This window comes from Zootoca vivipara, chromosome 7 (genome assembly GCF_965207765.1).
Source record: "Zootoca vivipara chromosome 7, rZooViv2.hap1.1, whole genome shotgun sequence".
Classification (NCBI taxonomy): Eukaryota; Metazoa; Chordata; class Lepidosauria; order Squamata; family Lacertidae; genus Zootoca; species Zootoca vivipara.
This window is the reverse complement of record NC_142590.1, coordinates 11,471,807-11,484,494: the sequence shown is the minus strand read 5'-3', so window position 1 is coordinate 11,484,494 and position 12,688 is coordinate 11,471,807.

The following is a 12,688-nucleotide window of genomic DNA, read 5'->3' as shown; positions in this document are numbered from 1 at the left end:
AGGAGTGCCTGGCGTGCTATGGTCCATGGGGTCATGAAGAGTCGGACACGACGAAACGACTAAACAACAACAACAACCACCAGAATAAGATCCACTATTTGACGATAGATTCAAAACCGTAAAATGTATTTTTTATAACTGACTTTTTATTTCTGTTCTTTGTATATTGTATTGTTGTTTTATTGCTATGACCAATGGCTGACACAAACAAAGATTCATTCATTCATTCATTCATTCATTCATTCATTGGCAATTTCTGATTCAGTGTCTGTTATTGTCGTAATTCTCCAGCATCCTTATGCAGTTTTACATGATGGTGGAGCCGACTTGGGAGACCAGCTTTAAATCCTTGTAAGAGAAAAAACTGAGAGGCATACCTGCTGTTGTCTTGGCTTTTTCTTTCACCTCTCTGGGCAGATTTGCTTTCCTCACTTGCCTGTTCCTGCCATCATGTTTGCTGGCATTTATGCAACCCAATCTGCGGCATGGTGGGACACATTAAACTACCGTGCTATTCGTGTAACTAGTACTCCAGTCATGGACATCAGGATTGCAAATTGGAGAGCATGCAGGTATAGCCGGAATGCAATTATGTGTTGACATTACATGTCTCCTGGGTGAAAAACAAACCAGGGCCCACAAGAAAGCCGAGAGAGGATGCCGCATTTTAGAAATGGCAAACAGATTCATTGAATTTCCGCTCCACTGTAGACATAGCATGGAGATTTGCAAAACAGCAAACACCCCATGGGAGGGAAATGTGAAACATACAAGAAAAAGTTCCTCTTTTCCATCATTGATTATGCCTATAGACTTGGTAGTTATTAACAATATACTGTACTGTATTTCCCTCCCTTTGCGCTTCTTTTGCAAACATACATAATATGAGAGCTTTGGTTAAGTGCTGGAGGCAATCGGCAGCATAATTTAAATGGTTATTGTAAATTTCCCTATCTGGATATTGAAAGGATATGAATAATTGCAGAAGTTCTCATTTCTGTCATTTCAGCTCATTCACATTTGCCGTCCCCCCCATGGAATAATTTCTGCTCTAAGTTTAAAGCATTTTGTTTCTCTTTTTCATAAAGTCATCTGAAAATGTAATTCCATGCTCATGTCCACCGTGTAGCTTCCTTGCTGCCTATGTTTGTTGAAATCATAATCCTAAATTTTCCTATAGGGTGTGGAGGGTGAGGAGGGATGATCTGAAACTGCTCACTTTCCAAGATGGCTGAAAAACAACTTCTTCCATTTCTTTGACAATTTTACCATCACCCCTTGTGTATTTTACATTGCCCTCATACTCCACAACCACTCTCCCCCCCCCCTCAGTGGTGCCATACTTCCGAAGCTGATAGGCTACAATATTTATTGAATTATTTGGAAGATTGGTCGACTGCCCAATCCACAAAACTCCTCTGGGAAGTTCACGCACAGTTCAATCAATTAAAGCACGAAACAAAATAAAACATTAATTAAAACATTAAAAGTAATCGCTTCCATTTCCTGTCTAATAGCCACCACAAGCTGTACAGCAGCATTTAAAACCCAGCAGAAACAGATCTGTTTAAAAGGGCAAAAAATGTTTTTAAATTGCTATAGGATGATTTCAGGGGTGGGGGACCTTTTGTGAACTGCCCTGAGACCTGGGGGTATAGGGCAGTATACAAATTTAATTATTTATTTAATTAATGTATTATTTATTTATTTATTTATTTATTTATTGTTATTTCCTCCCCAGAGACATATTCATTTCCGGGGCACTTTCTGGGGTGTGTGGGACACAGGCAATAGCGGGTACAGCAATGAATGTCAGCCTTACATTTGTACTTTTACGTTGTACTTTTACGTTGTACTGCCTCACATGTACTTTTACGCTGTCGTTTGTATGAAGATATACGTTTGACTTTTATCACACCTGTCTTGCAAAAGTCCATGAAAGAATCCGAACATCATAGTCTAAAACTACTGTTAGAGGACAAAAATCCCAAGACTACATTAAATGTAGCCAAATTCTGTGTGTCCGCAATCAATCGCAGGAAGCAAGTAGTATCCCAGAATGATCCAACCCCTAAATGCTAACTACAGGGGGTCCGTTAAATAGTAGTTTAATTTTATATTTGAATCCTTGTTATGTTCACACTGCCTTTGTATTTTTGTTGTGTTTTATGATTTGTGTATGTTATGCGTGTTGATGCTGGTCTGCGAATGAATGAATTCATTCATTCATTTGTACAGTAGGCTAGATTCTATTATTATTATTATTATTATTATTATTATTATTATTATTATTATACTGCCCTATACCTGCAAGTCTCAGGATGGTTCATAAGATAAAAGCACAATATAAAAACACACTCTCTCCACACACTCTCACAGACCTTTGTCTATCCTCGGCTCCAGGAAGGTGTTGAAGAACACATTCCAGCTACGTAAAACCAGAGAGTTGGATGTGTGTGTGAAGTAAGGCTGGCAAGGGCTATGTCCTTTGGAGAGGGTGTGGCTGGGGAAGCAAGTAGCATGGGAGTGTCCTGAAGATGGCGGTTGTCATTTATCTAATTTCTTCACCACATTTCTCACAGAGTGACCCAAACCAACTTACATTAAAACCAATTAAGAACCGCCAATAACACAACAAGATTGTAGGCAGGCCTTACAGATCCTGCCACACTAAAAAAACACCACCACCACCACCACCATAATGTCCTCCTCGCTTCAGATTAAGGGCCAAAAAATCCATGTAAGAAGAGAAGCATTGCCCTGACTCTAAAAATAGATGAAGATGGTTCCAGAAATGCTTTCCTGGGGAGAGAAGGGATACCAGTTCCTGGGAGCCGAGGTGCTTTGGGCTCCCTCAGTATCTTTTTTGGTGGGTTGCCCCCCATGTTGAGGGGATGGAGGAGGCTGAGGAGGAGCCACCGGTCACTGGAGTAGTGCGTCCACCATGTTTAGCTCCAGCTCCAGCTGCTCCTGGTGTCCTGATGTCACACACATGATGTCACACGTGATGTTGCCCCCCCCACAATCACCCTCACAAGCTGATGCCTCTGGAAGAGAGTATCCCATAAAGGCACCACTGAAAAGCCCCCTTCTCATGTTGCCACCTGCCAAACGTGAGAGAGCACATGAAAACAGGCCTTCAATTGTGATCACCTGCTCAAGGATGGTTCATGAGTGGAGAGGTGGTCCTTGAGGGAAAAGGGTAAAGGACCTCTGGACAGTTAAGTCCCATCAAAGGTGACTATGGGGTTGCAGCGCTCATCTCGCTTTCAGGCCAAGGGAGCCGGTGTTTGTCCACAGACAGCTTGCGGGGTCATGTGGCCAGCATGATTAAACTGCTTCTGGAGCAACTGAACACCATGATGGAAGCCAGAGCACACGAAAACACCGCTCGCCTTCCCGCCACAGCAGTATTTATTTATCTACTTGCACTGGTGTGCTTTCGAACTGCTAGGCTGGCAGGAGCTGGGACAGAGCAAAGGGAGCTCACTCCATCACGGGAATTCAAACCGCCAACCTTCTGATCAGCAAGCCCAAGAGACTCAGTGGTTTAGACCACAGCGCCACCCGCATCCCTGTGGTCCTTAAGGTATTGGGGTACTGAGCCACACAGGGCTTTATAAGACAAAACCATGGTCTTGGGAACCATCCTGATAACAGTGTCTCAGTCTTGTCTGGGTTAAGCTTCAGTTTATTGTCTCTCATCCAATCCATTAATGTGCCCAGACACCTGTTTAAGACATCCACTGCCACACCTGCAGATGCAAAGAGAATTGTCACCAGCACATTGTCTTCAGCATATATGTTCTCCTTTTTCCACTCAACATGTGGCGCAGACTCTGAACAGCATCCAGTTGGAACTGTAAGCATGGAGTCCCAGCTGTTGCATGTGCATAGGTTTGTGTGTGTAGACCCCAAATAAATTCAGACAAGACTCAAATTTTTGGTTTGGTTTTTGGCAGAATTTAGGCCACAACTTTATTGATTACAATCAAGCGAGTGGTTGCAGAGGCTCTGGTTCGACTAGCTCCCTGCACTGTTGCAAGCAGCGCTCACCCAGGGCACACCATAGGTCAGCCTTGGGTGAACACCCGGCACAGTGGAAAGCGGGTACAAGCCAATCCACCAGCCAGATGCCCCCCTGGACTCAAGCTCAGGCCTCTCAGGGTTGACCAACCAAAGAGTCCCTGGATTCCTTTAATGGAATACCCATCGCATAGGGATGTCCAGACCGCTCTGCCACCCCTATCACCTGAACCAGAGCCTATCCACAACCTTACAAGTTGTGATGATTGCTACCCGGCATGTGAAACCCAAAGGGCACCAACCAATCAGCCAAGAAAAATTCCTGCCGTGTCCCTGTCCCAATGACAGATGACACACGACGGCATAGCAAGGTCAGGCGTGCAAGCCCTAAATATAGGGAGAGGTGGGCGGGTGTTCCGATGCACTGGCCCAAAAGAGGAAGCTCAGGGACACGTGCCTGGGCTTAAAGAGAGGTCCCTCGATAGAGTTTAGCTGGCATCCCATTGGTCTAATTGCATCCAGCATCGAGGGACCTCCAATAGGGTGTTGTGGCCATCCAAACGTTCCCACCCACAACACACAGGGTTTGGTTGCCAGGTCACACCGCAACACGTGCCCTTCTGTTAGGGAGGACCCAATTTGCCCTAGATAAGTTTTTATTTGGACATTTGGACATTTTTCTGCTCCTCTCCTCTCCTCTCACTAGTTCTTGGAAATTCTGGGCATAATTAACCCTCACCTCAATCTTTTGCAATCTTCTGTTTCTCCCTGCTTGCCACATAGATGTAAACCATTAAAACTGGACCAGCACGCTTCTCCCTGCTGGGCCATTGTCAAAAAATTTCTGAAAGGGTTTCTCTGATTGGCCTCAAAACTCAGCTATATCTCCCTGACAATCCTTAAGAAAGTGGAAGGCAAGCTTTCCAGGAAGATTACAAGACGAGACAAAATGTTTGTTCACTATGTTTCTGACCCAGCAACACTTCCCAGCATGTGAAAGAAAGACTCCATATTATTTGATATAGCTATAAGCCTCTCATTATTTTGCTCCCTGTTCTGTGTTGCAGGTTCCATATTCTTCAAAAAAGAACGAAAGTCTTTTCATTATCACTTTTTCTGGATATTTTTTTCTTTAGCTGGATACTTTTTAAAAAAGAGACCCAACCCAAAATATGGTTTTTACTTTCAATAGCAAGTTGTGTCATGACTTTCGAGATCCATACTGTTGTTGTTGTTTAATTGTCCTGCTAGGTTTGTCTTCACTGACATTTAGAAAATAAAGTGCAGAAGATTCTCTCTCAGAAAAGCAGGACCTTGAAGCTACACAGCCTACCCTCGGTAGCTAGCTTAGAAGACAGAGGATTCTCTGTCTTGAAAAATAATTGCTAGGATTTTATTTGAGAGAGAGAGAGAGAGAGAGAGAGAGAGAGAGAGAGAGAGAGAGAGAGAGAGAGAGAGAGAGAGAAGCTACTAACTGAAGAATATAAGGCAGGCAGAGATATTTGTTAAATACTAGAAGTACAACTGAGTTAAAACTACTCATCCATTTTCATGTTTGTTGCTTCCAGAGATGAAAATCAAACAACAAAATAGGTAATAAAGTCAGTACTTTTGCACATCTTTAAGTAGAAAGCGTTTTACAGAGCTCTGTCATGTTAGCGTGAGATACTATGCTGTTCATAGATAAACCTCAAGCACCATGGGACTTGAAGTGCCGAAAGAAAGAAAAAAGAGGGAGCTTGTAACTATTTCTATAAAGAACAACAACCATTTTCAAAAGTAATATTAATATTTCAAAAGAAGCACTGGTCAGTTGCCAGAAAGTTTGGTCAATTTGAAAAAGGGTGGTTCTTATACACTTAATATGGAACACTGCAACAATTCCATTCAGCCCCAGTGAAAACCCCTGTCTAGGACATTGTTTCAGTGGTTCTTACAGATGGCTTAAAAAGCTGAACCTCAATAGGAGGGAGTGACTACCATTCTCAAGCCAACTTGCCTTATTTTGTACTCTTGAAACTTTTGATACCAAGTTCTGGGGTGGTTTTTTGTTTTTGTTTTTTGCCTGGGTTTTGTTGCACTATAGTGAGTGCCCCTACAGACAGTAATAATGCAACAGCATTGGGGAAGCACCACAAAACAAACAACAAAGTGGACTGATGTGTGTATAATCCAGTATAAATCCACCACTAATGTACTATTATTTTGTCAATGAGTGTCTGGGGAAACCCAGCCAGATGGGTGGGGTATAAATATCTTCTTCTTCTTCTTCTTCTTCTTCTTCTTCTTCTTCTTCTTCTTCTTCTTCTTCTTCTTCTTCTTCTTCTTCTTCTTCTTCTTCTTCTTCGTTGCAGAAACCAGCCACAAAAAGGCTGGAGAGGGCTTTGTTTTTGGAAGGCTACAGGGGACATGATTTAATAATAATAATTTTATTAATTTAACCCCACCCATCTCGCTGGGTTTCCCCAGTCACTCTCCTCATTTGGCTAAAATCGGAGAAGGAAGATTCATTCAAGGCGCCTTTACCATCCGCTCTATAATTCTTAAGCTAATGGACATCTGTATTGTGAGTGTGTCTCTTACTGAACTCCATAAACAACTTGCACACTGAGTGAAATAGTATGATCTTTTGTCAGTCCCAAACCCACTGCTACCCAGCTTCTTTGGGTGACCTCAATTTCTAGTATTTTTCTTTGCCTCTCTCATATATTAGAGCTCAAGATCACCTCAGGAAGCTCAGGGATTCCATTGTACCTATCTGCTGAAATTCAAAGTGATATGCCTATTTTTCACCCAGTGTTATCGATCTGTTCATCAAGCAGCTCTCTCTGTCCACCCCAAAACCACAATGAAATCAAGCTACAAAACTGCACAGAGTGAGTATATGTCAGGAAGGTATCTACCGGCTGTGTTTTTGGCTAGGATGCTAACAATTAACAGTGGGAGATCATCCAGACAATTTCAGCAGCGACTAGTATTGAAATACTCTGCTGCACCGTATTATGAAAAATCAGACTTCTGCACTAACCCTTCTTCCCTGGTAACAGAAGAGCTTGCATTCTTTAGTTGCCATCTCTGCCAATGAAACCTAAATCTGTATCCCAAAAAGGGCTACATTTAGTGCCATAGGGACGTGGGTGGCGCTGTGGGTTAAACCACTGAGCCTAGGGCTTGCTGATCAGAAGGTTGGCGGTTTCAATCCCCGCAATGGGGTGAGCTCCCGTTGCTCGATCCCTGCTCCTGCCAACCTAGCAGTTCAAAAGCATGAAGTGCAAGTAAATAAATAGGTACCGTTCCAGTGGGAAGGTAAACGGCGTTTCCTTGCGCTGCTCTGATTCGCCAGAAGTGGCTTAGCCATGCTGGCCACATGACCCAGAAGCTGTACGCCAGCTCCCACAGCCAGCAAAGTGAGATGAGCGCCGCAACCCCAGAGTCGTCCGCAACTGGACCTAACGGTCAGGGGTCCCTTTACCTTTACTTTATCACATCCACACACTCCCACAGATCCTGCTGGATTCAGTATGACTTGTATTGCAGCTTAAATCCTTTAGCATGCTTCCGTGATTCAAGCTTGTAACTGAATTCAATTGGATTTTTTTTTAAAGAAAAAAATTGGATGGTGGTGGAATAGGTCTTCAGATAGGAATGCAAGAAGGAAAGGTATAGAGCAGAAATGGTCAGCCTTGGGGTTTGGACTGCAGTTCCCATTACCCTGACCATTGGTCATGACAACTTCTGGGGTTGAAAGATGGGAGTCCAACAACATCTTAAGGACTAGAGGTTCCCTGTTTCTAGAACAGAAGTGGGAATGAATATAGGAGGCAGTAAAGGTTTGCCTGTTGTCTTTGTCCATGGAGTTTTCTTGGCAGGGATACTGGAGTGGCTTGCCGGTTCCTTCTCCAGGTGGATCACATTTGGTCAAAACATAACTTCTCTGAGTTATTTAACCCCCTTCGCCACGACAAGGCAGTGATCCATGAAGGACAGATCCTGAAGCTGAGGCTACAATACTTTGGCCACCTCATGAGAAGAGAAGACTCCCTGGAAAAGACCCTGATGTTGGGAAAGATGGAGGGCACAAGGAGAAGGGGACGACAGAGGACAAGATGGCTGGCAGTCTGACCAAACTGCGGGGGGCAGTGGAAGACAGGAGTGCCTGGCGTGCTATGGTCCATGGGGTCACGAAGAGTTGGACATGACTAAACAACTAAACAACAACAACAACAACAACAACAACAACAACAGCAACAACAAAGGTTTGCCACCACAGAAGGATAGAGCCATGATTTGGAGTCCTCAGTTGTATTGTATTTTTAATATTTGGTTGGGAGTCGCCCAGAGTGGCTGGGGAAACCCAGCCAGATGGGCAGGGTATAAATAAGTTGTTGTTGTTGTTGTTGTTGTTGTTGTTGTTGTTGTTGTTGTTGTTGTTGTTTAAAATGTCCCTTGGCTTGTATCTACAAGCATGCTTTTACCTACAGGCATGCTTAAAACATGAAAACTTGAGACATCTAAATGGATGGTGGTACCTTTTTTTCACGCTCACTCAATAAATGGTTGGGAAAGTGTTGATGTTTTTCGTTTTCTGGCTCAGCTCCCGATAAAATACTTCTTCTTCTTCTTTAAAAAAAAGAAAATTAAGTGCATCTATCAGAAGTTTTTGTTTGTCAGAAAAACAAATATTCAGCAGAGCAACTATAAGCTGTCACTTTCCCTCCTCTTGGTTAATAGAAGAGATAAAAGACAGGAAAATGGTTTGACGATAAGCAAGCATAACTTATTCCCATTTTATAACACTAGAAAAGAGCTGTTAATGCAGTTGTTTATGTCAGACTAAGCTGTACTGCATGTGCAACTATTTGACTAAGATTTCTTTTCTTACGCTTCTTTACACAGCTGTGCTTTGAACACCCAACGACAGAGACACCCCACCAACCCTGCACATCTAAGATGAAAAGAACAGTAACTCAAACCCATAGCTGCCAAGTTATCCCTTTTTTTAAGGGATTTTCCCTTATGCTGAATAGGCTTCCTCGCAAGAAAAGGGAAAACTTGGCAGCTATGCTCAAACCCCCTGAAGGAAAAGTGGGAGAGATATGAAATAAATAAAGCAATAACCTACAATGTAATTGAGATTTTGAGATATGATGCCACCTTGACGACATATATGAGGGCTGGGAGAGGGGAGGTATTTACAGGGAGGGAGGGTGGGAGAAAGTTTGGTTTGTTTGTTAATGTATAAAAGCTTTCCATAAAATGTTAATTTTTTTTAAAAAAATAACTCTTTGTATTTCCTTGCCATCATGCAGCCCAGTCCTCTCAGCCAATTCCCGAGGTGCCAAAAGATGACAAAATTAATTTAACTGTGGGCATATATTAGAAGCTTTGCGCCGCCTGCAGAGAAGTAAAATAATTTTGCCATGCTGCAGATTTAAATATATGTATTTTACTTAGTCAGCATCAAACGCAGCAAATATATTCTGGTCACTTCCAAAACCTGTCTGGGTGATGAAACGAGAAAAGAATTATTTCTGTGTTTGGAACAGCTGATCCATAACCATGTCAGAAGTTCATGGCCGAGGGAGAGCAAAACATTACACAGGGTGTTCTTTCAAACAAAGCAGTAAATCAATATGCATTTTCTACAGAATTTTTTTTTAAAAAAGGCATTAATATGTTTTCCTTTAGATCTGTGATCATTATGATAATCTCATTGTTACTATTGGAGAGACGCAGCTTGTTCTGCATTGACTCCTGATGCTCAGAAATGTAATGCTAGGCTTTTAAGTGCAAGTTAAGACATTAAAAATCGTTGCGTCTTCAGACCCAGAGACCTTCCCCCTAAATAAAGACACATTTGACTCAAATTTCAGTTTTGGTTTTTGGCAGAATTTAGGCCACAACTTTATTGATTACAGAAAAGTGAGTGGTTGCATAGGCTCTGGTTCAACTAGCTCCCTACACCCTTGCAGGTAGCGCTGACCCAGAGCTCTATCTAAGGTCAGCCAAGGGTGAACACCTGAGGCAGGTGAAAAGCCTGGGAACAGACTCTGTTCACTCCCCAGATGCTCCCCTGGACCCAGGCACGGGCACAACCCCCTCTCAGGGGTTGAACAAACCAAGTTGAGTCCCTGGATTCCTTTAACGGAATACCCTTCACAAAGGGATGGTGAGACCGTTCTCCCATCCCTATCACCTGAACCAGTGCCTATCCGCAACCTTGCAAGTTGTGACGAATTGCTACATGGCAGGCGAAACCCAAATAGCAACAGCCAATCAGCCAAGTGGGGAACATTCCTGCTGTGCCCCTGTCCCAAATGACAGCTGATACGCGACGGCAAAAGTCAATCACAAAAATGCCCTAAAATTAGCGAGAGGTGGGTGGGTGTTCCGATGCACGAGCCGAAAGAGGAAGCTCTGGGACACGTGCAAGGGTATATATAGGTCCCTCAATCTGTTTAGACTTCACCCCATTGGCCAGATTAAACCCAGCAATGAGGGACCTACCAATCGGGTGTTGTGGCTATCCAATAGACCCACCCACAACCAGGAGGTCAGTCTCCGGGTCTCACCGCAACACATGCCCTCTTTTAGGGAGGACATGATATGTCAGCATCATTGTGATGGAAAGCAAGGAGAGTCAGAAAGCAGGCTCTGACTTCTCCCTGAATTCAAGGTACTTCTCAGACTTTCTGTGACATTCCTGTACCCAATGCTTCCCTTTCCTTCCTGCCTTATGCCCTGCCCCCAGAGAGGTATGGATTGCTCGGGAAATACAACCAAGCCTGTAGCTATTTGTGGCTGTCTGTGGCCAACTAGTCCAATGCTAAAGTCCCTCTGCATATGCCTGATTGGGCTCAGGCTTTGGCAAAATCTGATGCACAGGTTGTCTCCTGCACTGTAAAGCTACAGACCAATGTTTGGTGTTGTCAGAGGTTGTTACGGCTACTCTTGAGTAACGACTTTCCACATACTTGTCTTTAAAAGAGTCTTTATTGGTGCACGTTATTTACAGTGTGGTGAGCTGTCGGTTTCATGTCCGCTTATTCCGTCTCAGAATCCGGCACTGCCCCTTTTCGCGACTTGGACCAACATAATAGCCTAGGGACAGCAAATCTCCTCCCCTTTCTCCTCCTCCTTAATTCCGGTGCCGGGGGAAAGGGTCTACGCTCCATCTTTTCCCTCTCCCCCCTTGCCGTCTCTTTCTCTTCCTGCCTGTGGAGCAGGGGCTCTCCCATGCTGCCGGAGACCTGACTCTCTCTCTCTCTCTGCTTCCTGACTAGCCCCTTCAGACCCTGGCGCTTTCATGGCTGCTTGGGGACGAACTGCTCCTGATGAGAGGGGGGGTTCTCTGTAATCTCTCCCCCTTACATCCGTGTTTTGGGGTATGCACATATACCTGTATACACAGGTAGGCTCCACACTGACCTTTTAACTCAATGCATGGCCCTCAGGGCATGGTTTGGGGTTTAGCACAGCTACTGGAGGACACAGCTGGCAGGCAGTAACTCCTTGGCACTGTGGCAGTACACATGGAAGAGACATTCGTGAACACCTCTTGTGTGCATCCTCAAACAGGTCTAGAATTCTCTCCCCCACCCCCAGCAGTCGGGCATTCTATGGAAGATAAAATGAGATTCCGCAGCAGACGTCAGTGCAGACCAGGTTTTTTTTTTTAAGGAATGAAAGCCACTGATATAATGAAAAAATGCTAAGAGTTACTTAACAAAAAGTAACAAAAAAGTAATGCGTGTTTTCCCTTTGAATCAAGCAAATCAATACATCCCTTCCTGAGTGGCTCTACACATCAAGTGCATGATTTTCATTTCAGGGACACCTGAAATCTGTTATTTAAAGAAAAGAAGTAATTAATTACAGAACAGGCTTGTATTCAATGCACAGGGCTGAGAAGCTCTCAATTTCATAGTTCAACAGTACCTATCTAAAAGATACTGCTCTGAAGATAAGTGTGCTTATGCATGTTACTCATGTGAATTCATGGGCAATATGCTTTTATGGGAACAAACAAAATAATGAGATAATGGCCTAGGGTTCTCTTTATGTCTGCATTGGTAAAACTATTGCTTGTACTGAACACAACCTTGTCAATGCTTTGGGAAAGAAACTGTGGGCTGTATCAAATTGACCCGCATTGAGTGGTATCTGAGCTCTTTTTTGTGTCTCCTTATATAGCGTGGGACTGCATACCGTACATGCAAAAGTTTTTGTTGCTACTTTGCTTACCCTTGTTTACCCTTGTTATGGGTATGGGAATGATTTTTAAAGTCACTTTCATATCAGTGTTGTTGTTGTTGTTGTTGTTACTGTTATTTTCCAGCAGTATAAATCAGCTATCTTTCCAATATGGTGGAAAGCAAGAGGAAGAGTGGCAAGGTGGAGGAGAGGTTGGCACAGTGGCAGGAAGATCAGAGTCTTCCAACTGCACCACTGGAAGTCCTTGTCTGTGTTCTGCCATTAAGGGGGCAAAGCTAGCAGTGACAGGAGACAGAAGCTTCTTGGTGGTAGCACCACAGCTATGGAATGCTCTCCCAGGAGATTTTTGACTGGACAATCACTGAGGGCTTAAACATAGGAAGACAATTAGGGTTGCCAGACTCAATAGTGGACAGGACTTCTATGCCTTTAATTGCCCTGCTCTCTT